The 24,434-nt window shown below is 45.5% G+C and overlaps 1 protein-coding gene across 7 annotated transcripts in view; it reads right to left on the bottom strand.

Moving 5' to 3' along the window:
- The window catches only part of LOC135396876 (protein trachealess-like), a 227,171-nt gene that overhangs the window by 114,649 nt on the left and 88,088 nt on the right, over positions 1-24,434 (bottom strand). Inside the window, exon 1 of one of the 7 annotated variants that reach the window (XM_064628095.1) lies at positions 23,108-23,157. The exons of the other annotated variants lie outside the window; for them this stretch is intronic. The gene's annotated coding sequence lies outside the window, so the exon portion shown is untranslated. Of the gene's footprint in view, positions 1-23,107; positions 23,158-24,434 lie in introns of those variants that run through there. 7 annotated transcript variants of the gene reach the window in all.

Here is a 24,434-nt window from a genome sequence, read left to right as displayed (position 1 = left end):
GGGACAAGAACATATAATGGACACCAACTAGGAGAGAAGAAGAAATGCTTGACCGCGGGTATGTATAAGCGTCATGTGAACTTCACAGTGCGGAAGGTAATCGTATAAAAAATGTGTCAAATGTGAGTCTGTTTCTTTTCTCTTTTTCTTTTTTTTTCTATAGGACTGATTGAGGAGTTCAAGGAGAACTGGATCGCTATGTGGGTCGTATTTCACTAATAACTGAAAACAGAAATTTGTGATAGTGCTTTTACATATTATATAGAGAGTTATGATTATAAACAAACAAATACAAACACAAACATACAAATAAAATTGAGAGGCGTATAGCCACTCATAAGCAGAAAAGAGACGATAACAGCAGTGTATCAGGAGACGTATATATGGAAAGATCATCCGTTAGTATTTAATTGCGCGTTAGCGCCGCGAAGCAACTATGGCTATGAGCAGTGCACAGATGTGGACAGATGGAAAGAGGACAGCAGGAAGGAGTGGGGGACAGAGGGGTTAGCATGCGTCCTAGGCCGATAGCAAGGGGAACTGTGCCCCTTGAAAAACCCAAACAGCACAGCCGGTGAGGGGATTTCGAACCCGCCTCGCCTCCCAGTATCGGCGTTGAAAGCGATCATCCTATAACCGTTACGCCACGGGAGCTCGTCATGCGTTAGTATCTGCTGTAAAATTGCTCAAACGAGTAGCGGCCAAAAATATCCATTATTACATTGTTTAAACTGTCAAACTGCATAAACGTTAAGATATTTCCTTTGCGTGTGTGTGTGTGTCGTCATTTGTCTATGCACCAAACCAAACAACTTATTTTTAACTCTCGCACTGAGGACCTTTACCTTTCAAAAGTAGTGTAACAATAAGAACAACAAACATGCCTTCAGATAGTGTCGAAAAAATGATTGCTAGCTGAGGAGCATAATTACCATGGGAACATCCCGTGGCATAAAATGGTCGCAAAATTTATCTCAATCGAAACGCAAAATAAAACAATAAAGGCAAATAAACCCAAATAAATAAATAAATAAATAAATGATAAAATAAAACGCGAAATAAATTAATTCGTGGGTCTCTCTCACACACAAAATACACTCGCGAAGTTTTAATATCACACGCGACAGTGCGTATGGTGCACACATGTGGTTCGAGCAACAGGAAGTCACAGTGTTCGTTATCTCACCATCTCAGTTATCTTTTCACAATCATTTTTTCCAATTATTCGTTGCAGCCACCTCTGCGCGCTGTTATTTCCGTGGCAGGTTTTCAAAACGGCCATAATCAGCCCACCAGCTGCGACCAGCAACGAAAACAAAACAAAGCAAAAAAAGAACTAAACAAGAAAACACAGATGAGGAATTACGTCATCTAATATTCGGCGAAAAATAAATAGGCATATAGAAGTAAGAAAGAGGAACGCGGCGAAATAATAAATGTCCTCAAGTCGGAGTGCAAGGTTGTACAGAAAGTGAAAAATCACGCGCTTGTAACAAAAGGGCGAGATTCTCATGAATACTGATAAGCACAGATGTACAGAGGGTGAAATAGAAAACTCGGGCAACACCTGCATAGCGTTTCTGCCGTCTGTGTTCGCGGCTTCAACGAAATGAACTTTTTTTTTCTTTTTTTCCTACCAATTTACGGAGAGATCGGCTGACCTCGAACTCGAGAGGAGATAGGAAGAGAAAAAATAAAAACAAATAAATAGGGGAGGGAGACCCATGGAAGAAGGAACGTCTATATACGCATAAAATGCGACCCCTGTGCTTAAAGTTAATCGATAGGGAGTAACTGTCGTATAACAAGGAATGAGCAGACTGTCCGTGGTCTCGTAATAATTATAGATCCCTTTCCTTGTCTGGTGTACACTCTAAAAACGGAGCTTCACCGCATAGCACGCTGCGCGCCAACCATTGCGTGCTATGCGGTGAAGTTCTGTTTTTAGAGTGTATGAACAAAAGTTACCGAATCATTACGAAACAAATGCAAATAAATCGGCGCTCTACTCTTGCATTGCCTTATACGAAAAGAAAAAGAAAAGAACGACAGAAAAAAAAAAAAGGACGCATCACAGTCACTAGGGGTGGCGCAACGTCCTGAATTCAGGGGGACCCCAGACCCCCAACCGGCGCCCCATTCAATCCCCCTCCGCCACCACAGATTCATGCTCGGGTACCAAAAAAAGGCAAAGGCAAAAGGTCTGTGGCATTTTATTCGCATGCAGCACCTGAGATAACACTTCGGCGGCTCACCTCCACGGGAATTTTGCGACCCCTTCAAAAATTCAGGGGCTCTACAGTGACCCCTGTAACTCTACTTACGCCGTCCCTAACAGACACAAGCAGTGGGAACAAAGACAACGAAACCGTGTTCGATCTTCAAATTTTAGGATCACCGTTTGTTGTTGTTGTTGTTGTTTGTTTGTGTGAATAGATGACGCTGAGTGTCCTTCATGCGACCTGCTACGCGGGTTCGCTAATAAAATATAATAGAAATTGACGCGAACGATACTAAACTGAGCAGACTTTAGATGTACCTGGGAAGGGGGTCGTTTAGACGAAATGGACATGGCACATGCACTCGGAGGAAGGCTCCACCTAGTGTTTGCGTGTGTTTTGTTTGTGCTGACAGTACCGAGGGCAGCACGTGGTCACTATCAGCTAATACGTTAATTAGCTACCACCAGTTGTCAATACGTATAATAAAATAAATGTCTGAAAAACCACACACAAAAAATGGCTCATGAGTCCAGACCAACTGAAATCACATATTTTCGCAATTAAGTGCCAACGAAAAAAAAAAAAAAAAAAATCTCCCTGCCGCAGCACTCCTAACGAACTCGACAAGCCAAACTTTCCGAGCAAACGCCCTAAGATCAAGGTTCCGATTGCGTCCGATTTTAGCGCCGAGCTATTATATCACCACTAGACGTTATCGCTCTGATGAGAATCCCCGTCTTTTTATTAGGGGGGAGACACCGGCTTCAAACGGAAACGAGACAGAACCACCTGTTACCTTACATACACCACACTTCTATTTTCTTTTTGCTTCTTCGGCAGGTCTGTCGTCTGCTGGGAAAATGGCCACAGAGCAGACGACACGAGAAGCCGCGCCAGATGGCGCCAGCTTCGTCACTACATCCGCCACGCTTTTTATCGTCGGCATTCTTTTCGTGTCTCCTTTTATCTACTCTGGCAAAGACTTCGTTCTTTTCTTGTCCTTGTTTTTGGGACCTTTCCTCTTTGTTTTTGAGATATTGAAAGGGCATTCGTGAGCCGATATTTATCTCTATATATGTAGGAAGAAGGAGAAGAAGAAGGAACAAACGCTGCTGGCCCTAATCTGCGGATCCCGAGGAAGCTCGCAATAAGAGGATATAATCTGTGATTTATGGCCAGCGGTCAGCGCCACCGAGAGAGAAGCTGCTTCTGTTTCCCGTGTCACTTAATGATCATCTCTCTTCTCAAACTCCCTTGCACGCAATGTGCTGTTTTTAGGGTCTCTTCTGAGCTGGCAGTCAACTGTTCGTCTCGGACCGTCCATACACAAGGGAGTCGTTTCGTAAAAAAGACTGCTACGCGTGTACAATGACTGACGCACAAAGGCACGTATGACACAACTGCAGACATTAGCTGTGTGCCCAGTGCGGAGATGGTCGAGATCGCAAGTGAGGTAATGAATATCGAACGAGATACCAGGCATTTATAGCTAATTATATCTGCGTTACACTGTCAACAAGCACATGCACTGAACAAAGAGGACTAACACACGATAATTCATTGAACATAAAACTTTCGTTAGTTCGTTTTCGTCTCTCAATCTCAATAGACGATTATAAATAGACGATTTTAAATACGATTCGACGATTTTAAAAAGATGCGCGCGCCCCCAAGCGCGCAGCGCAAAGCAGCATGGGAGCTTTGAGGGACACTGCTCTGTCGTCTGGCTTCGGTTATGGTTTACCCTGGCTGACGCTGCTGCTGCGCACACCAGGAATGATATTGTTCTTCCTCTACCTCCGCCTCTGGCCGTCTTATAATGCTTTAAGGCGCTGTAAGTTCCCATGAGCCGTTGCCTTGCCACAGGTGGCGCTTGCTTTTGTAAAAAGGTCTATTCAGATTTCATTTCAACGCATTCGATCTTGTGTGACGCACTTTACTTTTCCAATGCTCGAGCGGATCTTCGTTTATTTCGACCGAGAAGCGTATATACGACAGCCGTGCAAAAATTATCTATCCACACCAACAGTGTTAAAATTGAAATACACACGTACATACAACATACGAATCCGGCTTCGAGGCTCGAAGGACAGCTATCCCATTCTACGACGACCCGGAAGCGCAGACGAGAAAAAAGAAAAAGAAAAGAAAAAGCAGATCGCCATCGACATCACTATCCGAACGGATTTCGACAACGCGCGCCTTCCTTGTAACGCCAGGCGGGCCTCCAAACGGCGTCGCCTCCTTTGGGCACACCGCAGGAAAAGAAGAATGATAACGAAGCCACTGCATTGCGAAATGTTCCCAATTTGTGCCCGACCCCCCGCCGTCCGTGGAAACGAAGTACAACCGTCCGCAAGCCGACCCCACCATTTATCACACAGTAGTAGACTTTTAAAAACCCCTCGTACCAACAAGAATATACCTCTGTATGCCTCGCCGCATACATTTATATACATGTATCTATGTAGGCAGGGAGGCATTGAAGAATACTATGCGCATTTGCGGCAAACGCAATCAGTGAGCCTATACGAAGGGGGGAAAGAAAAAAGAAATAGAGTAGAGGCAGCTCGTATGAAAAATTCTCGAACAAATGCGGGAGACCTTGGAAGAAACTAGAATATGATTAAAGAGAGCGAAGGAAAAGGGGGCGAATTATAAATGTACGGTTGGCATCGGCACGATATTGTCGGCGGAGTATTGGCACAGTTACAGTCCCACTCTGCGAGTTCTATACGACTGTATATGTACGAACAAAATGACTCCCACTGTTTTTAATATTGATGCGGGTTTTCTTTTGAGAGAAGGAGTTGTGTCTGTGTGTGCGTGTGCTCAGTCTCCCCTTCTCTCTCGACGTGGGGGTACAGAATACCAATTTGAAAGGGTGTACGTCGAAATAAAATGATCGAAATCCCCGTCGCAAAATAAACTGCTGGAAAGGTTCGAGGTCCCCCGATTGAAAATAAGATCTCTAAAAAGCACATTCGCGCGCGCGAAAATGACAACAGCGAACCTAACCTAACCGCACCAACCCAGCCTAACCCAACCCAACCTAACCTTACCTTACCTTACCTTACCTTGCACACACCGTACTTGGACTGAGTTAATAATGTTTTTTTCTTTCATTCGCGGAAGCAACTTCGACAAACATCGAAAATTCGTGAAGCCATGACACCGGATTTTTAAACACGGCATGTCATCTTATACGAAGCAATCGGGCATTTTCTTTGTTTCAAGACCGCGAATTTCGCAACCGTGAATATCGTGGCCGTGGGCCGTCCCATTTGAAATATCCCTAGCGAGCCACTGAATAAGTCTATTTGTTATCACAGAAGGTATGCTTGCTAAAAGATCGGCCGGATGATCATTTGGAAATAGAATTCGCTTCGATGATAAGACGATCCAAATGGCGAAGCGAAGTGTATAATTAAGACATATCGTCGCGCATACGGGCAGGCGACAGACATTCATGGGAAAATGGCATTTTCTCACGGATAAGCTCGCAAGCGATTTAATCGTTCCGTTCGTATTTCCATAAAGAACAAACAAAAACGCACAGCCAAGCATAGCTCTATGTGCTCCGAGCAGAATGCCCTAAGGGATAATAATGAAAACACAGTCAGAACAAATAGCATTGGCAGTCAGTCCTCTAACCGAACAACTAAGAACGATGAAGTGGATACTAAATAAATATAAAGTGTGCAAACGAAATCAATCAACCTCGCGACGCAGGAGATTAGAAGAGATCGAAGGGGCCCCAAGCAGAGTGAGAATCGAAGTTGTATCGGCGACCTTTTCCTTGTGACCCACGGTTGAAGGTTACCCAGGGCCTATAGAGTAAACAACTTTAGATATAAACCTGTCTTTTTCTCGACTACCTTAACAGCGCGCTTTTCTTCGTATTTTGTTTTCTCGGGGACAGGCTCTGAGTTGCTGGACAACGTTTTGGGCACCGTAGAGAAATAGAAGAGTAGACTTGTATAGCTAGATCTTGGACCTAGAATGACGTCACCCGAATGTTTAACAATTAACATTTCTTTCTTTCTTTCTTTTTTGCAAATACTGCTTTACATACCTGGTGATCAGTTATCACAAAACATCATAACATAAAGCGCGTATTTTAACTCTACATACCTCCCCCCCTTTAAGACGATATCAACTATAACGTAAATTGTGAGGGCAGTTCGTTCGTGTTAATTTATTGTTTGTGTCAATTTATTTGATTAGCTTAATGGGCATCACTATGACTCTGAACGGCGTTGTAGTTGCAGTGTCCCTTGTGTCCTGACAGTTAGGTTCGATTTATGAACGTATTAAGGTCGAACGGCAAACAAGGGATGTTATACCTCTGTCAGACGGGCACAGACACTCTTAGAAATGAACTTCACCGCATAGCACGGTCCTAGCCAACCATCATCTCGAATGATATCGTTACCTGCCCGGATTTGTTGAAAACGGTAGGCGTACGCCTTTTTTGTGACAATTATGAACCGCATAAGTGGCACAAAAAAGGCGTACGCCTCCAATTTTCAACAAATCAGGGAAGATAACGATATCATTCGAGATTATGGTTGGCTAGGGGCGTGCTATGCGGTGAAGTTCATTTTTAAGAGTGCATACGGCCATTAATGCTACGGCATTAAGAAAAGGCAACAGCTGAAATATGGTCTTAAACTCTGGGAGGCTGCAGACGGTATATCCATGAACGCGTTTTGCCGGTATGTATACACCGCTAAACACATCTGCGAACGTTGAATGATATGTAGTTAAATCACATTTGTTCTTACTGTTAGTACTCGGAAGCAACATTTGGTTTGCACTTAGCCAATTTGAAAAACAGCAAACGATATTTGTTTTGAAGCAATTTCGATGCTTTGTTGTGCGCGCACAGTTTTGGATGCAGACGGCACGGAGTGCAGTGGTTCGAGGGTATCATTACGAACTGACCAGATATAATGAGAAGCAAAGTCCAAATATTCACTAGAAAAACTCAAGGCATTGAGCACGAGAAATGTCCGCAGAACATTACGTCTCATAAAAGCATTTTATTTCGAAGTGAAGGAAATCTGCGCCATCTTGTCCAGAGCCTTTGGTAACGAGACTTCGACAGTTTCGGAGGAACACCGTAAACTGTCTTGCGGGAGCTCCGTTGCCCTTTCATCTCAGTTTAGTCGCAAATGACGTATGACTGACCGTCTCGTAACAATTTATGGGCTTAAGACCGTAACAGATAAGGCCGTATGTGCGCCCGTCTGACAGGGGTATTATTCTAGCACACCGCACACGTCGCAGGCAGTGAAATTCTCCGTGACGGAAGTTACACTGTCCACTTACACTGAATATCCGTCCAGACTTCGCCACAAGACTCATGCCCTTTGTACCGCAACTGCGAAAATTCCGTATATTCCGCAGGAAACTCCGGCAGAGCCCGTGGAAACAAACGTGCTGAGGCTTACATGTACACCGTTCTCTAGAAACTGGAATCTTTCTGGTTTCGTTCGAAGGGGCAGCTGATTGCCGGCCTATGTGTCACTGAAGGCAGGAACTTGCCCAATGTTCTTCTATGCCTTTTCGGTTATTCCCTTTAAGATGTATGTGTAAGAGGCGGAGCTGCTGCTTGTCAGACGCACCGGCGTCTTCCAAGTCGTTAAATTTATGTCGTTCTGACAATCGAAAGTATCTGGGCGTTCGCTTTCCATGACGCTCGAGGTAAAAATAGAAAAAGAAGAGGTACATAAGAGAAACCATAAGAGGGAAGGACAAGGAAGGAGACTTGTCTTCACCGGCTCGGTCTTGAAAGAGCATAGAAGGGCTCAAATAAAAATTACGTCAGCTGTACAAATTAAGATTACAAGTCCTGGGATGCATATTGGGATGCACAAAAGGTGCGTCTGCAACGCGCAATCCTGGTGGTGGTGCTGAAAGGGCTCGCCGTTGTCGGCCTCACCGAGGTGGGCAACGTCACGACTAACGATCAAGGGGAATGTGCAACCGGGGCCGACGTCTAAGGGAACCCTGCAGACATATGCCTGAAAGCGTCTAAGGAAAACCCAGGAAAAACCCCAGACGGCACAGCTGGCCACCGGGATTCGAACCCCGGTACGTCCCAGTCTGGATGCGATATAATCAGCACGCTAACCACTGAGAAACGCGAGCTGGTACGTGCAACCCTGTTGAGTGAAAGAGCTTTCCCAAGCAGCAAAACATGTTGGCCCAATACTGGACCAATATTGGCAATGTCGACCCAATATTGGAACACGATTGGACCAATATTGGCAATGTCGACCCAATATTGGAACACGATTGGACCAATATTGACAATGTCGGTCCAATATTGGGCGAAGATCAGACCTATATTGGGCCAGTATTGCCAATATTGGGCCAAGATGTTGTGCTACCTGGGTTCACAATCATTTAATTACCTCTCGACATTGAATATTAACCTTCAACGTCAGAAAAGCTGTTTCCCTCGGCTGCCACCGACGCCTTCTCGGCTGTCTATTACGTCATCTCATCCTTCCAATAGTGAGGCGCGCTCCTTCCTCTCTCCTTTGTTTTTGTGGCTGCATTTGACGCCGCAGTCTCGCGTCTGAAACGGAGCAGTCGACAGGTCGGCTCGCTCTCTCGGCGTAGGAGACGATTCTCGACAGCCAATAAAAGTGCTTGGTACGTGAGCTGTCGTCACAGCACGCCAGAGAGAGCTGGGAGAGTTCGCCGCCGCTTCGCGCATTTTTATAGACGAATTTTCTGAGCTGGTGGACAAACTCCGTTTTAAGAAAGCCTGAGCGACGGGCAACACAGAAAAGCTGTGTCGTTGGTTGTTTTTCTGTGTCGCCCATCACTCAGACTTTCTCAAGACGGAGCTATATCTTCATGTTCTTCTTCCTGTTCCATTTCCCACATGCGTTCATATCCCGCGTTATCTCATGAGAGTCCACTAATCCGAAATTCGAGCATCGTTCAAACTTGTCCTGTAGCACTGGAACTGCATTGGTATATTCCCGACAAAAATTTAAGGAACACCGTATATCGTCATCGGAGCGATACCGTCGCAGCAAATCGGGAGCTGATAGACTTACAGACAGGGGACTGGGTATTCCATGGACGTCTCAGTATGTGAGTCCACTCCTGTTCACTGCTATAGGGTGTCGCTTCGACCAAGAAATACTTCGCTCTGGTGTTCCGTAAACCTTTGTCCTGATCTGTACCATTGTCTGGCTACATGACGAAAAGGCAAGGCTAACAGCATAAAACACACACGCACACACACAAAAAAAAAGAAACAAAAGAAAACGTAGTTCCGCGCCTTCCTTTTGTAGGTCGCGCCGTTGGCGTCTCTATCTCGTCACTTTCACCTGGATCTATTACGGGTGGGAGTACGGACGTGGTGGACACCCACGCCATTTCAGCGGAAGCCTCAAAGACGCTCGTTAAAATTGACACTTTCTTTTTGTTGTTGTTGTCGTTGTTTCACCCTCCTCGCTTTTTCGTTTCTTTTTCATGCCTTCTCTTTTTTTTTCTCCATTTCTCCTTTTTTTTATATAGTGCTCCCACATTCAGACGGTGCAGAAAAAAAGAAAAACATATATCGCATGTACACTTTTTCGTTTCTTCAGAACTTTTTTTCCCCCAAAGAAAAGAAGCACGTTCCTTCTCCCTCCCCCTGTTCTTTTTTTTTTTCAAAAAAATCAACGCCCTATCCACGCTACACAAACTGGACTCACGAAGGCGTTCTCACATTTACTCGTACGGCCGTTCAATTCCGGGTAATTTACTCTTCCTTCCTTCGCCTTTCAACGCTCAAGAGCTACACATCCACTGGAAGCAACGGCTGAATACAAAACGCCTTGTTCGCCCAGTGCTGCCGATCGTCAGACGGACGCGGTATACGCTTCCTCAGATAACTATACGATCATCATCAACAACGACGCCTAACAATGCACGTGCATATAGCGTCGGTTGCCAACTCCAGTCATATAAGACCGACCGTACATAGCGCAGGAAAAAGGAAAAACAAGGACCGCGACCTTCGAGACGCACACACGAGCCACACATATTTACCCATCAGCATCGTCATCCTCATCACGACGGACACCGTTATATGTACTCTAGTTCGACGGCCACGTGATCTGTGTTCGTGATGAGAGTCAAGTGACGTTTAGGGAAGGGCGTGGCACGTAGCACACGCACGCACAAGCCGATCGGCGTGATCGGAGAAGCTACAACTTCTTTTCTTTCTCTCTCGTTTTTCTTCTTTTTTTGTTCGTTGTTGGTATTCCTCTTCACGAAAGCACGTCGCATCGCATACCAAGTGACCAGCACGTGTAACCGAGAGAACGTACGCGGACAAAAGGTTCGCCGAGGTGGGTGGGAAGAGACGCCCTTTCTCACCTCACGAGGGCAACCTTTAGACATTAAAGGGCTCCTGCTTACTATGTGATGCGTGTGAGTGTGTGTACTACAGCGTGCGGACTTATTACACGCGGCGCATCGAGGGAGACGTTCCATCTGAATGGAACGAAGAATGTGAAACTTTTAGTGAATGAGAGATGGTCTCTTACGTCCGAATGTTTTGAGGCAGAGATCTCTTTTATGTGTGTGTTTTTTTGTGCCGCGACGCAACTGTGGCTGTGCACAGCGAACGCTATTAAAACAGAACTTCACCGCAAAACACGCTCCTATAGGCTAACCATCATTGCGAATGGCATCGTTCTCTCCCGTGATTCTTTGAAAACGGGAGACATACGCTCTTTTGTGACATCTATGTTAATTGCCATAAAAAGTCGTACGTCCGCCGTTTCCACATATCAGAAGTGATAGAGGTATCATTCTACGCAACGGTGGCCATCAGCGCGACATGCAAAGTTGTGATGTTGCTAAGGCTGACAACATCGATAGAATAGTAGTATATATTGTACGTATATGTAATGCCCGTATAGTTGGTCTTGTTATACTCAGTCGGTAGCGTTATAACCACTCCGTAACTATGACGCAACGCTTCAAACAGGGGATTATACGCCGCGTTGTAACAAAGTTTGACTCTATACACCATCCTGCAAAATATGTAAAATATATCCCTACCAATATACGTCCGCTGAGACCCTTCGTTCAATTCTATCCCCGTTTTTCGACATGACCGGCTAATTCGCAGACGACATAAGCGAAGCAGTAACGTACACTGAACCGACTCGGGAAACGTAATAAAGGTAAATACAAAATTACAACCTGATGTAAAATTCAAGGTGGACACACGGTACCGTAATTCGATTTTCCAAACTGCACCGATTTTCTTTTTCCTTCTGCAGAGGGACTTTATTACCGGGGTAGTCGGACGTCCCGCTAACAAGGTTACAACGAAACGATGAGTGCTACTCAGTGTGTATACTTTTCTACTTTTTTTATTAGACCTTTCAAAAACGCAAAGCACAAAAAGAGGGGAGTGCGGTAAGCACACGGGAAATATGATTAACACTTTCAAAGAGAAAGTGATGTAGCGACTACGCAAACCGCAAAAGAAAGAAAGACAAAAATCAGGAAGTGTGTTCGTCATAATTGTGGAGGAAGGTTAAGATCGTAAAAGTAGAAAAAGTGCCAATCAAAACGGAGCCTCCTAAAATAATAATGGTGATGTGGAAGGGAAAACTGTCCGGGAGGCGGCGGGTGAAATGATCGTCGTGGGACCGGATGTATGTCCCATAAAGATGCAATAAATTCCGCCAAATTCAATTCTTAATATCCGTTATTACCGGGCGAGGAGGACGTGTATGAGAGCTATGTGTCGGGACCGAAGGATAAGTGTTATGTGTCGCGCGCCGCCGTATTGAATTGGGTTACATAAAACGATTGAAATTACGCTAGGAATCGCAGGTTTAGAATACTCTGTGTGCATGAGCAGAAGAATAAACCACTCGAGCCTTACACCGGATGCATATAGCTGTATGAATAAACATTTAAAAACGGACAAACAAAGAGCTGTCGTTTTCAGTAAGAGAAGGATTAACAAGGAAGCAAGGCAACATGTTTCCTTTACTCAGTCTAATAATAATAATTTTATTTGATTAGGTGCCCATAAACAACCCGAGGGTGCTATAGCTACACCCCGTTAATGGCCAAATTTTAATCGACACCTGAAATCCATGCAGAGATACTGGCACAACCCCGTAACTGTTGCTCACTCCCAAGAGATGGAGTAAGCGGCACTAACTCTTGGAGACAAGCTACATACTCCCCTAAATCAGTTGTGCCGACAGCGTTTTGTCTTCTTATTTTTTTAATGTGCAGACTTAACTTAACTTCTTTTTCTTATCGCATCGGGCGCCAACTAACTAGCAAAAGCACTTCGCCACGCAAGCGTCAAGATCCTAATCGTCCTCGGTTAAACCGCTATACGCGTCCACGACAAAGAAACCCTGAAGACGTTTTACCTGAAGGGATGCGTAGAATAAGTATTATAACCAGCAGTGGGGGACAGATCTCCAGCCCTATACGACCTGAGCTCATCCAGACAGACACTGTGTTCCGATGACGTGCCCCGCTACACACAGGAGGCATCGGCGGTATATGAAACAGCTGTTTTTTCTTTTAATGTTATCGGATGCTACATTGATTCCAAGTGGCTCTCTATAGTGAGGAGATAACGAAACTAAGTGGTTGCAGTCGAGCAATGGGCGACAGAAGTGTTAGCGAATCATGCAATTCCAACGTCCAACGTAAACATGTACACAAGGAATAGGTCGAAACAGTGAACAGTGAGCGACAGCGACCACCTGGCACGCCACCGGAAACCACGCCCTCTGGGGAATCGTTTCATAAAACAACAACCTGCGCTCATCCACAGACGGCCATTGTGCCTTGAACGATGGACACCACCATGCATCGCAGTGCATATGTGTCCACACTCACGTTCATCCATAACAGGTAAATTATACGCCCGTCACTCTGTGTATGCGTAAACTTGCGACTTCGCCACAGGGTTGAAAGCTGACTCGTGCACATACGTGTATACGTCATTTCCGGTACATCTGCACGTAGGCTATGGCACGTAGCACGCCGGTTGTTTCATGATGGTCTTATATAGCGTATCGCACAAGACAGATTGATGAGATATTAGCCGTACTTGACAATAATGTTATCTGGTTTTCTTTTGTTCGTATCAACGACATTTCTACACAGTCTACTCAATGTTGCGATACTGCGTCTTTGATATTGATAATATTGTGATATGCACTCCCTTTCTCCGCTCATTAGTGTTAATTGATATAGATATACTATAATCCTCCAAAAGATTGGTTAGAGAATACTTCTCCAATTAAAATTGATTTCTATTGCCCTACTTATTTGCTATGTATATTTATAAATAATCCACGTTGTCTTGTTCTCTTGATGCCATTTTGTTTGTGCTGCTGCTGTATTGGAGCAGTAAACATCATGACAAATTACTTATTGTGTCCACTTCCAGTCGCTCCTGGTGATTATTGTTATCAATGGAGAGTGTTTGATAACCATTGATAACGTAGCTTCCCAAGTATACATACCGAGTCTATGAAACCCAATCAACAGATAAGGTTCTTGGTCATGCATGTCGCCATTGGTTCCTGGTATGCACGATAACTTCATAGTGACACTATCAACGGTCTACTAACACTCTAAAATGATCATTATCAATCTTGTCGTCATGGTTCTTACAAGATTATTTATGTAAGTACATAATGTACACACCCTATAGCGGTCTCTCTCTTTATGCAAATGTGTGTGTACCGCTTTCTGTTTATGTATTTAGAAAATGCCCCAATCTCAAGATCTTCACCGAATGCAGTCACAAGTATATAGAAGAAATTAGAAATAGGAAATGTTTCTGCTCCTAACTTGTCCCAGAAAATCCATATTTCATGTCATTTAGCCAAAAAGAAAACAGAAAGCAAGAAAATTTCATATGCAATGGATGACAACACGTCCTCCTACTCAGAGTATATCATTTCTTTTAAAATAACCACTTGCCTCAGTGCGGAAATCTGTACTCGTCCTCAACATACCGTTTTTTCAACGTTGAACTCAACGAGCAGTGATCAATGGCGGTTATTTAACTAATCTCGCCACGTACGACGCACGGAGTGTTTTACACACTAAAATCCCGACATCAATCCCACTTCGTGAAAGTATAATGCCCCAAATGGCCTTCCGGCCCTATTATCTGTTGTTAGACAAAAGACCACGCCGCGTATACCACGTGATTGATTAAGACGTATATCCGCCACGCCATACACAATCACCGTCTCCAATTTAATCGTTCAATCACGACATATATATAAGCCCATTCCCTCACCTCTTTCGAACAATAATGGCAGACCACCAGCGCCTGTACAATCCCTGAAGAAAAAATATACGTTAACAGTATTTTCTTGTTTTACTTTCGGATTCTCGTGGTAAACATAGAGGTCGCCGTTGTTCTCAGTCTTGGACCCAACGTTGGTGGACTGGGCAGTTGCAGAGTGTACACGGCATTCTTTGTTCGCCCTCTGCGGACTTCTCTCTTCCTCTTAAGAGGATTAAGGTTAAGAGAGGGATTATTGATGTTATTGATTGCACATGTTCCAGCGGTATATGCTGCGGAAGCGATCCAGAAGGTTTTTCTCGATGATAAACGACATGCAATCGCACACAGGGAGAGGTGACATCTGGGTTGCTGGGACATCTATACAGACAGACTTAAAAAAATGAACGAAGGGTGAACTGGGCTCGATGTGATAGATTATGTTCACGAGGAGCTTATTATGCATGTGTCGCGACTTGAAAATGCGTGACCGATCGCGACATTCCTCGTTTCTTCCGCGAAAGACAACGAAGGTTATGTCACGATGTTCGACGAATTTCGTCTTTGTGTTTGGGTAACGATCTTGGGTAACTCGAGGATATAAGAAGTAGTACGTCGGTTAAGAAGTACTCTAAAATATTTTACACCTTTAAAGAAGAAAGATAGTTGCAAGAGGATAAATAAGTTCAGCATCCAACAGGTCTTCTCTGATAGTCACGGTATATCATTCGGTATACACTATGAAAACTGAGCTTCACTATATATATATATATATATATTTACAATTTGATCGTGCACTCCCAGCCAAGGACAGCTGTTTCGCTCCTCTTGGAGCTCGTCAGCCTGGCGTAGGGAAGTGACACGATCTTGGGTCGGCACAACAGTGCGTCTCGGCGAGACGTCAATATTCCACGGTGACGACGCCACCTGTGGAGGCCGCAGTGCAAGCCAGCAAGTAGATATAAAAAGTAAAAAAATAGCCGAAGCTCAGTAGCTGCACGTTGAGCATATGTTTACAATTTGATCGTGCACTCCCAGCCAAGGACAGCTGTTTCGCTCTTCTTGGAGCTCGTCAGCCTGGCGTAGGGAAGTGACACGATCTTGGGTCGGCACGTCTCGCCGAGACGCACTGTTGTGCCGACCCAAGATCGTGTCACTTCCCTACGCCAGGCTGACGAGCTCCAAGAAGAGCGAAACAGCTGTCCTTGGCTGGGAGTGCACGATCAAATTGTAAACATATGCTCAACGTGCAGCTACTGAGCTTCGGCTATTTTTTTACTTTTTATATCTACTTGCTGGCTTGCACTGCGGCCTCCACAGGTGGCGTCGTCACCGTGGAACATTGACGTCTCGCCGAGACACACTGTTGTGCCGACCCAAGATCGTCTCACTTCCCTACGCCAGGCTGACGAGCTCCAAGAAGAGCGAAACAGCTGTCCTTGGCTGGGAGTGCACGATCAAATTGTAAACATATGCTCAACGTGCAGCTACTGAGCTTCGGCTATTTTTTTACTTTTTATATCTACTTGCTGGCTTGCACTGCGGCCTCCACAGGTGGCGTCGTCACCGTGGAACATTGACGTCTCGCCGAGACGCACTGTTGTGCCGACCCAAGATCGTGTCACTTCCCTACGCCAGGCTGACGAGCTCCAAGAGGAGCGAAACAGCTGTCCTTGGCTGGGAGCGCACGATCAAATTGTAAACATATGCTCAACGTGCAGCTACTGAGCTTCGGCTATTTTTTTACTTTTTATATCTACTTGCTGGCTTGCACTGCGGCCTCCACAGGTGGCGTCGTCACCGTGGAACATTGACGTCTCGCCGAGACGCACTGTTGTGCCGACCCAAGATCGTCTCACTTCCCTACGCCAGGCTGACGAGCTCCAAGAAGAGCGAAACAGCTGTCCTTGGCTGGGAGTGCACGATCAAATTGTAAACATATGCTCAACGTGCAGCTACTGAGCTTCGGCTATTTTTTTACTTTTTATATCTACTTGCTGGCTTGCACTGCGGCCTCCACAGGTGGCGTCGTCACCGTGGAACATTGACGTCTCGCCGAGACGCACTGTTGTGCCGACCCAAGATCGTCTCACTTCCCTACGCCAGGCTGACGAGCTCCAAGAAGAGCGAAACAGCTGTCCTTGGCTGGGAGTGCACGATCAAATTGTAAACATATGCTCAACGTGCAGCTACTGAGCTTCGGCTATTTTTTTACTTTTTATATCTACTTGCTGGCTTGCACTGCGGCCTCCACAGGTGGCGTCGTCACCGTGGAACATTGACGTCTCGCCGAGACGCACTGTTGTGCCGACCCAAGATCGTCTCACTTCCCTACGCCAGGCTGACGAGCTCCAAGAAGAGCGAAACAGCTGTCCTTGGCTGGGAGTGCACGATCAAATTGTAAACACATGCTCAACGTGCAGCTACTGAGCTTCGGCTATTTTTTTACTTTTTATATCTACTTGCTGGCTTGCACTGCGGCCTCCACAGGTGGCGTCGTCACCGTGGAACATTGACGTCTCGCCGAGACGCACTGTTGTGCCGACCCAAGATCGTCTCACTTCCCTACGCCAGGCTGACGAGCTCCAAGAAGAGCGAAACAGCTGTCCTTGGCTGGGAGTGCACGATCAAATTGTAAACATATGCTCAACGTGCAGCTACTGAGCTTCGGCTATTTTTTTACTTTTTATATCTACTTGCTGGCTTGCACTGCGGCCTCCACAGGTGGCGTCGTCACCGTGGAACATTGACGTCTCGCCGAGACGCACTGTTGTGCCGACCCAAGATCGTCTCACTTCCCTACGCCAGGCTGACGAGCTCCAAGAGGAGCGAAACAGCTGTCCTTGGCTGGGAGTGCACGATCAAATTGTAAACATATGCTCAACGTGCAGCTACTGAGCTTCGGCTATTTTTTTACTTTTTATATCTACTTGCTGGCTTGCACTGCGGCCTCCACAGGTGGCGTCGTCACCGTGGAACATTGACGTCTCGCCGAGACGCACTGTTGTGCCGACCCAAGATCGTCTCACTTCCCTACGCCAGGCTGACGAGCTCCAAGAGGAGCGAAACAGCTGTCCTTGGCTGGGAGTGCACGATCAAATTGTAAACATATGCTCAACGTGCAGCTACTGAGCTTCGGCTATTTTTTTACTTTTTATATCTACTTGCTGGCTTGCACTGCGGCCTCCACAGGTGGCGTCGTCACCGTGGAACATTGACGTCTCGCCGAGACGCACTGTTGTGCCGACCCAAGATCGTCTCACTTCCCTACGCCAGGCTGACGAGCTCCAAGAGGAGCGAAACAGCTGTCCTTGGCTGGGAGTGCACGATCAAATTGTAAACATATGCTCAACGTGCAGCTACTGAGCTTCGGCTATTTTTTTACTTTTTATATCTACTTGCTGGCTTGCACTGCGGCCTCCACAGGTGGCGTCGTCACCGTGGAACATTGACGTCTCGCCGAGACGCACTGTTGTGCCGACCAAAGATCGTCTCACTTCCCTACGCCAGGCTGACGAGCTCCAAGAAGAGCGAAACAGCTGTCCTTGGCTGGGAGTGCACGATCAAATTGTAAACACATGCTCAACGTGCAGCTACTGAGCTTCGGCTATTTTTTTTACTTTATATATATATATATATATATATACTCAGCACTGTTCGGATTTGTTGAATACGAATGCACACGCCTTTCTGCGACACTTTCCATTTCTGCTAATGGTCACATAAAAAAGAGCACGCATAGCTCTCCCGTCTATATGAGGAGTGACAGCCGTGTCAATCTGTGCTGTTGTTGGCTTTCAGCCTGTTATGTGGTGAAGTTCTGGTTTTTTAGAGTGTGCCGTGCTTAGCCTATTGGGCTCATACATACGCGCAGGCCATCGGTGAAACTCTATACATGACACACACAAACAAACAACGTTTACCATGCGTGCAAGGGATATGCCTTTTTTGTGGGGCGCTATATATCACGTTTTCGAGCTAAAGCGTCCCTATTTTTCAGAACTTAGACATCGCTCATTGTTTTCTTCGTCGTTCTCGTTGTTCACTGATGGCCGAAGTACCTCATAACTGTACTTAAAGTAAAGTACCAAGTATGACGTCACTGGTACTTTAAGTACGGCACAAAGTACCAAATTGCAAATGCACTTGAAGCAAAGTACTTGGCAAACCACTTTAAAGTATACCCATGAAGTACAAATTTAGTTTATATTTTCAGAGCGTTTCACCGTTTGGTAGTCCCAAAAAGTGAGAAAGTAATTATACTTTGATGGTTTGGCAAAAGTTTGGTTTTCTTGCAAGTGCTATATAGTTATGGATCCCTGCTATAGTGAACTGCTTGCTCGTGAATATTAACTGAACCAGATGTCATAATTTGTTGTGCTACTGCAACGTATATATCCTGACTGATGCCCCAGTGATCTATGTTCCGGTTCTAATATCTGGGTACAATATGCAAGAAGGCATAATTTCAGGGGAAAAGACCCAAGTCAACCGATAACAGTCCAAGTTGGGCACTTGAGTACTCGATGGGAAAGTACTCGAAACGGGTACCTTAACCACAGTACAAAGCACTGGTACTCAAAATGTACTTGAAGTAAAGTATAGAAGTACTCAGAAATGTACTTAAAGTAGTATTCGAGTACTTGGTACCTCAAGTACTACCCTTCACTGCGTATTCGCGTGTTGCCACCGTGACCAGCATATTGTGGTTAATGTTCGTGCAGCTTAATTTCCAGAAAACAACAACAAAGCAATGCAAACGAAAAGCTGGACTGGAGCGACGTGAAGGTGTTCACAACCGCGCGAACGTGGATTTTTCTTTTTTTTCCTGAGGTGTCTCCGATGACACCCTGCAGAACCAAGTGTTAGTACCCAAGTACCCAGCACCAGTGGGGACGCACTTTACTGCTTTGTTGTACCCATAGGCGTAATGTAAACAGAATGAACGAATAACGAAGCCCATATGTCTCGAATTTCAAAAGGCAGCTGTTATACGTTTGAGCAATTTATATTTTATAATTTAATTTATATTTAATAATTTATTGCTAGAATAAAAATTCTTCCCGCGATGAGATTGCTGGTGACACGTGCAGCATACCATTTACGACCCATACTTACCGACTGAATTAGCCACACAGAGCGAATGTTAAGTAATAAACGCTTCAAATTATTTCAGATGTATCTTGCTTGAAAGATCATATTCTTTACTATACGACGGATATTAATTTCTCTTTTATGGAGATGCACGATAAATAAATAAATAAAATCCAATGAAATCAAACAAATCTTGGATAGGCTACGACAGCGTCAACAGTTGTTTCCTAAAGATGTCGCTAAAGTACAGCTATCCTACACTCAGAACTTCACCGCATAGCACGCTGTGCCCCCAATCATTGCAGCCGATGACATGTTATATCGCTTCTGATTCAAAGATAGGGGGCGTAAGCCTTTTTGTGGCAATTTGGGCATATAATAACTTCCACAAAAAAGGCGTACGCCCCTCTGCCTTTCTTTCTTCGAATCAGAAGCGATAACCTTATACGGTGAAGTTCTGCTTTCACACTCGAGAAGCAAATTTCACCACATAGCACGGTGAAGGCCAACCGTTGCACAGAATACCTTTATCACTCCTGATTTGTGGAATGCGCGGGGTGTGCACCTTTTTTTGGAACTGCATATGTGTTCCAAAAAGGCGTACGCCTCCCGTTTATAACCAATCAGGGGGCAGAACGATGTCGTTCGGGATGGAGATTGGCTAAGAGCGTGCTATGTGGTGAAGTTCTGTTCTGTTCTGTTCTCTGTTCCCTTAGAAGTCGGCCCAGGACGCATATTCCCCCAGGGCGTCAGTCGTGACGTTGCCCATCCATGTGAGGCCGACAACGGCGAGCCCTTTCACCATCATCACCATCTGTTCTTAGAGTGTACACTCTTAAAAATGAACTTCACCGCATAGCACGCTCCTAGCCAACCATAATCTCGAATGATATCGTTGTCTGCCCTGGTTTGTTGAACACGGGAGGCGTACGCCTTTTTTGTGACACTTATGCTGCTCATAATTGTCACAGAAAAGGCGTACGCCTCCCGTTTTCAACAAATCAGGGCAGGTAACGATATCATTTGAGATGATGGTTGGTTAGGAGCGTGCTATGCGGTGAAGTTCATTTCCAAGAGTGTACACTGTTAAAACAGAACTTCACCACATAGCACGCTCCTAACCAACCATCATACCGAATGATATCATTCTGTGTCATGATTTGTTCAAGACAGGCGGGAGGCGCCTATCTGGGACAGATTATCTTGTCCCAGATAGGCGCCTCCCCCCTGTTTTGAACAAATCATGACACAGAATGATATCATTCGGTATGATGGTTGGTTAGGAGCGTGCTATGTGGTGAAGTTCTGTTTTAACAGTGTACCATCATTCAGGATGCCGTTGTTGTTTCACCCGCTTTGTTAAAAACGGGAGGCGTACACCTTTTTGGGACATTTTGCATGTCTGTTAATTGTCGTAGAAAGGTGCCACGCCTAAAGTTCTCTTCATAAATCATGCATGAGCGATTAACGACATGGGCCTTATGGTAAAGTTACTTCTTTAAAGTGCAATGGAGCACCAGAATGGCAGCAAAATACGTATAGCTAACTTCCATATCCGGTTATGTAGTCATTAGCCACCATTAGCTGGATTCGCCGTCAAGTAAGTACGTATAAACTGCTATGTCGCGAAATACACACTTACGAGAAGCGTGCATAACGAACCCAAATTACACTTCTTCAGTTTCTGTTTACACTTTATATTTCTTTGACGTCGTTATTATACGCATACATTCATCACCAATATCGCGAAAGGCGCATGGTTGCCCGACCAAAGAACACTCCAGAGCCATCCGCTGTGCGAAAGAGATAAAAACCGCCGACTCCCGCTCCAATTTCTGGCAATTAGGCGCAATTAGCGACAGAAAACATCTGCCACACGTGGCAAATGCACACACCAAATCGAAACGACTCGAGATATCCTGTGCGCCACATATATCATGCAGCTTTGGCAATCTGGGAAACAGGTGAATATACATATAAGTTGGGGGGTCCGTGTCCATTATACTTGGCTGCATTTAGATGGAGTATAATTAACCGGGTACATAGATAAATCCAACAAACGATCCTGCTGCTGACAACACTAAAGAGTGCATCTTCAAAACTGTGTGGTGCTGTGAATGCTATATGCGGAGTTTCACGCACTGGGAGCCCCATTTGGGATGGAACGGTTTTTCTTTTCTCTCTCTCTCTCTCTCTTTTATATTTTTGTGAATGTTTTGGTTCAGCGCGTTTGTGAGAGTTCTTTAAAAACGTATGCTTAGAAGCAGCTCAATTTCAGGGTTGCATGATCTTCTCATACAATGCAAGTGTCGGAGAAGTACGTCACCTAAGTTTGAGACAGTTCAGCCCGGTTTCACGGACGCTGGTTAAAGTTTGTACTGAGATCAAGGATTGCCAAAACTTGAAGTTAACACTAAATATTTTTTTTACACACGTTAGTTGGTGACGTGATGAATGTTTCAGTGACCATAACTCCCTTTAGTGAGTAGAGTTAAGCGTTAAATGCACTATAGGGACCGTTGAACTTGGTTCACATGATAATTCGCGTTGTAACACTTGATGTAACCCGTAAAACAAACTGTTACGGGTAAATAGGTATAAACAGGTAACGCGTATGATGGTCTTATGTGCACTATGTCAGCGGAATACTTCCAGATTTGTGCCGCGAGACGAAGAGGTCACATCCTATTTCATACATTTCTGTCCACAAACATTACCGCGTACAGTGCAGACAAAGAGCAGATTTGAGAATTAATTTCAGGGTATTTTCGGCGTACTTTCGATCTTGACAGCCAACAAACATCCCAGTATAACGCGCTGTTGTGCAACGCCGTGTCAGTTCTCGGTTAGCTCGTTAGAGGTTATCCTATACCTTCTACTTTTAGAGGTGAAAACGCATATACATTTTTTACCTCTGTTAGAAGTGACCATTTTAAGAGGTATAGAGGCACTGTGCACACTACGCCTCCAGTTTAACTATCATCGACTCCAAAGACAGCTGTTTTGCACTCGCATCAGTCTTCACAAACAACGCAAGTCACGATCACGAAACCCCACACACATACACTTGCAGCAAACACGCGTCACCCCTCCCACTATTCAGCGTCCATAACCTGCTAAAACACCCCCCTATCCATTCACGTAGCAATCAATAAGCGGAGCGTCAAAAATCAAAACGTGACCAGCTACCGCTCTCTAACTCCCAATACGTCACTTCCGGTAGTGACGTCACGCGTAAAAACGCAGGTCTGCTTGGGGCAACAGGAGCCGAAGTGGCGCCACCACGCTTTTCAAATCGCTATCCGATTCCCCATACGCGTTCTCGTTCGAGCGCTCCAGCGAACTTTTCGTCCTTTGTTCGGCTTCGAAACAAACACGGTCCGGGGTTGGGGTTCGAACGCGTGACCGGAGCGTGGGGTGCAAAACCGCGCACGCGCGGTATAGACGCGTGACTCGCGAATATAAGGGTAGAAAAGCATACCTTGCGATCCTGCGCGGTCGAGGCGCCCACAGACGCGTCCGCCATAGCTGCACGCATGGCAGTCGTGACGTAAGCGACCGCGTGACGCGCGCGCAAGACACGCCTGTTTGAGTGGGCGGAGCGCTGGGACGGCCGGCCCACCGTGGAAAGGGGCAGTGCCAAGAGGCGCACTTCTTGTGTTTTTGCTGCGCCCGATTGGGATCGTTTGAAAGAGTGCGCTCGTGCTTCGATGTGGAACGTAATTGATTGATTGATTGACTAGGGATCGCAAACCCTTTATAGCACAACACAACGCCACTCATTGTAGCTTCTTTGCAACCGTGCGCTCACGAGGAATTTCCCTACACCCCCTGTGGTGTTTTTTCTTTGCAATACCTCCTGAAATTTGTCAGATTGCCCAATACAGCTCGTCTGCAAATTCATATACCCCCCCTACAGTCACTAAATAAGCTACCCCCCCCCACCCCAAGGTCGATTTCTGGGGAAATTACTGGCGCTGACCAAAACAGAACCTCACCATATAACATGCTACAGGCCATCATCACACAAAATGATAGCAGTATCACTTCTGATCTGTGAAAAAAACGCGTTAGGCACGCAAGTGTCAGAAAACTACGCGGAATTACGGAATTATAGATGTCGCAGAATTACGGGACATTATTTATTATGCGAGAATTCTTGCGCAAATCTGTGCGACATATACGCTAGAATCCGGAAAACTTCTTGTGCACAAAAACGGGGACGTGCAGTGAAGTTATGCTTTTAGAGCATGGTTTTCCACGGACACGGCGAGGCAAACGTCGCCGCAGTTTCCCACGAAGTCGACCCAATGTTGCACAATCCCGAGCACGGGAATCAGTCAACTATCCCTTTTAACGGTGCACATATGATTTCACTTTCATCGAGAATACAGCGTATTTTTGCGATGATCTCTCCTGTAAGCCTGTATGTGGCCATACATTATATCCTGCATACAAAGAGCTACTTAAATCACTGCAAGACCGATATATACCTATAATAAGATCACTTCCGCTCCGCACCCTAAACATAGCACAACACTCATTCTCTGGAAGGTGCAGTCGTGGCCCATGCGTCTCTCCTAGAGGTTACTCTATTACGTGTATACCATCATCATCATCATCACGGGAAAGGAACACATTAATTCAATTAGACTGGCGCCCCAAGGTAACACCCTTGCGCGCGTACAGTGGGTGTTGTACCGAAGAAAGCTTTCTCCCCGCGGTGTGAAAGACCTTCATACGTAACAATAACTTGTTTGTGGTGGCGCTGCCTTTATGCGATACTTGGTTCTCGTGTTTGTGGGGAA

Source organism: Ornithodoros turicata, chromosome 6 (genome assembly GCF_037126465.1).
Source record: "Ornithodoros turicata isolate Travis chromosome 6, ASM3712646v1, whole genome shotgun sequence".
Classification (NCBI taxonomy): domain Eukaryota; kingdom Metazoa; phylum Arthropoda; class Arachnida; order Ixodida; family Argasidae; genus Ornithodoros; species Ornithodoros turicata.
The sequence above is the reverse complement of the archived record's forward strand: the minus strand, read 5'-3'. Positions and strand labels throughout refer to the sequence as shown.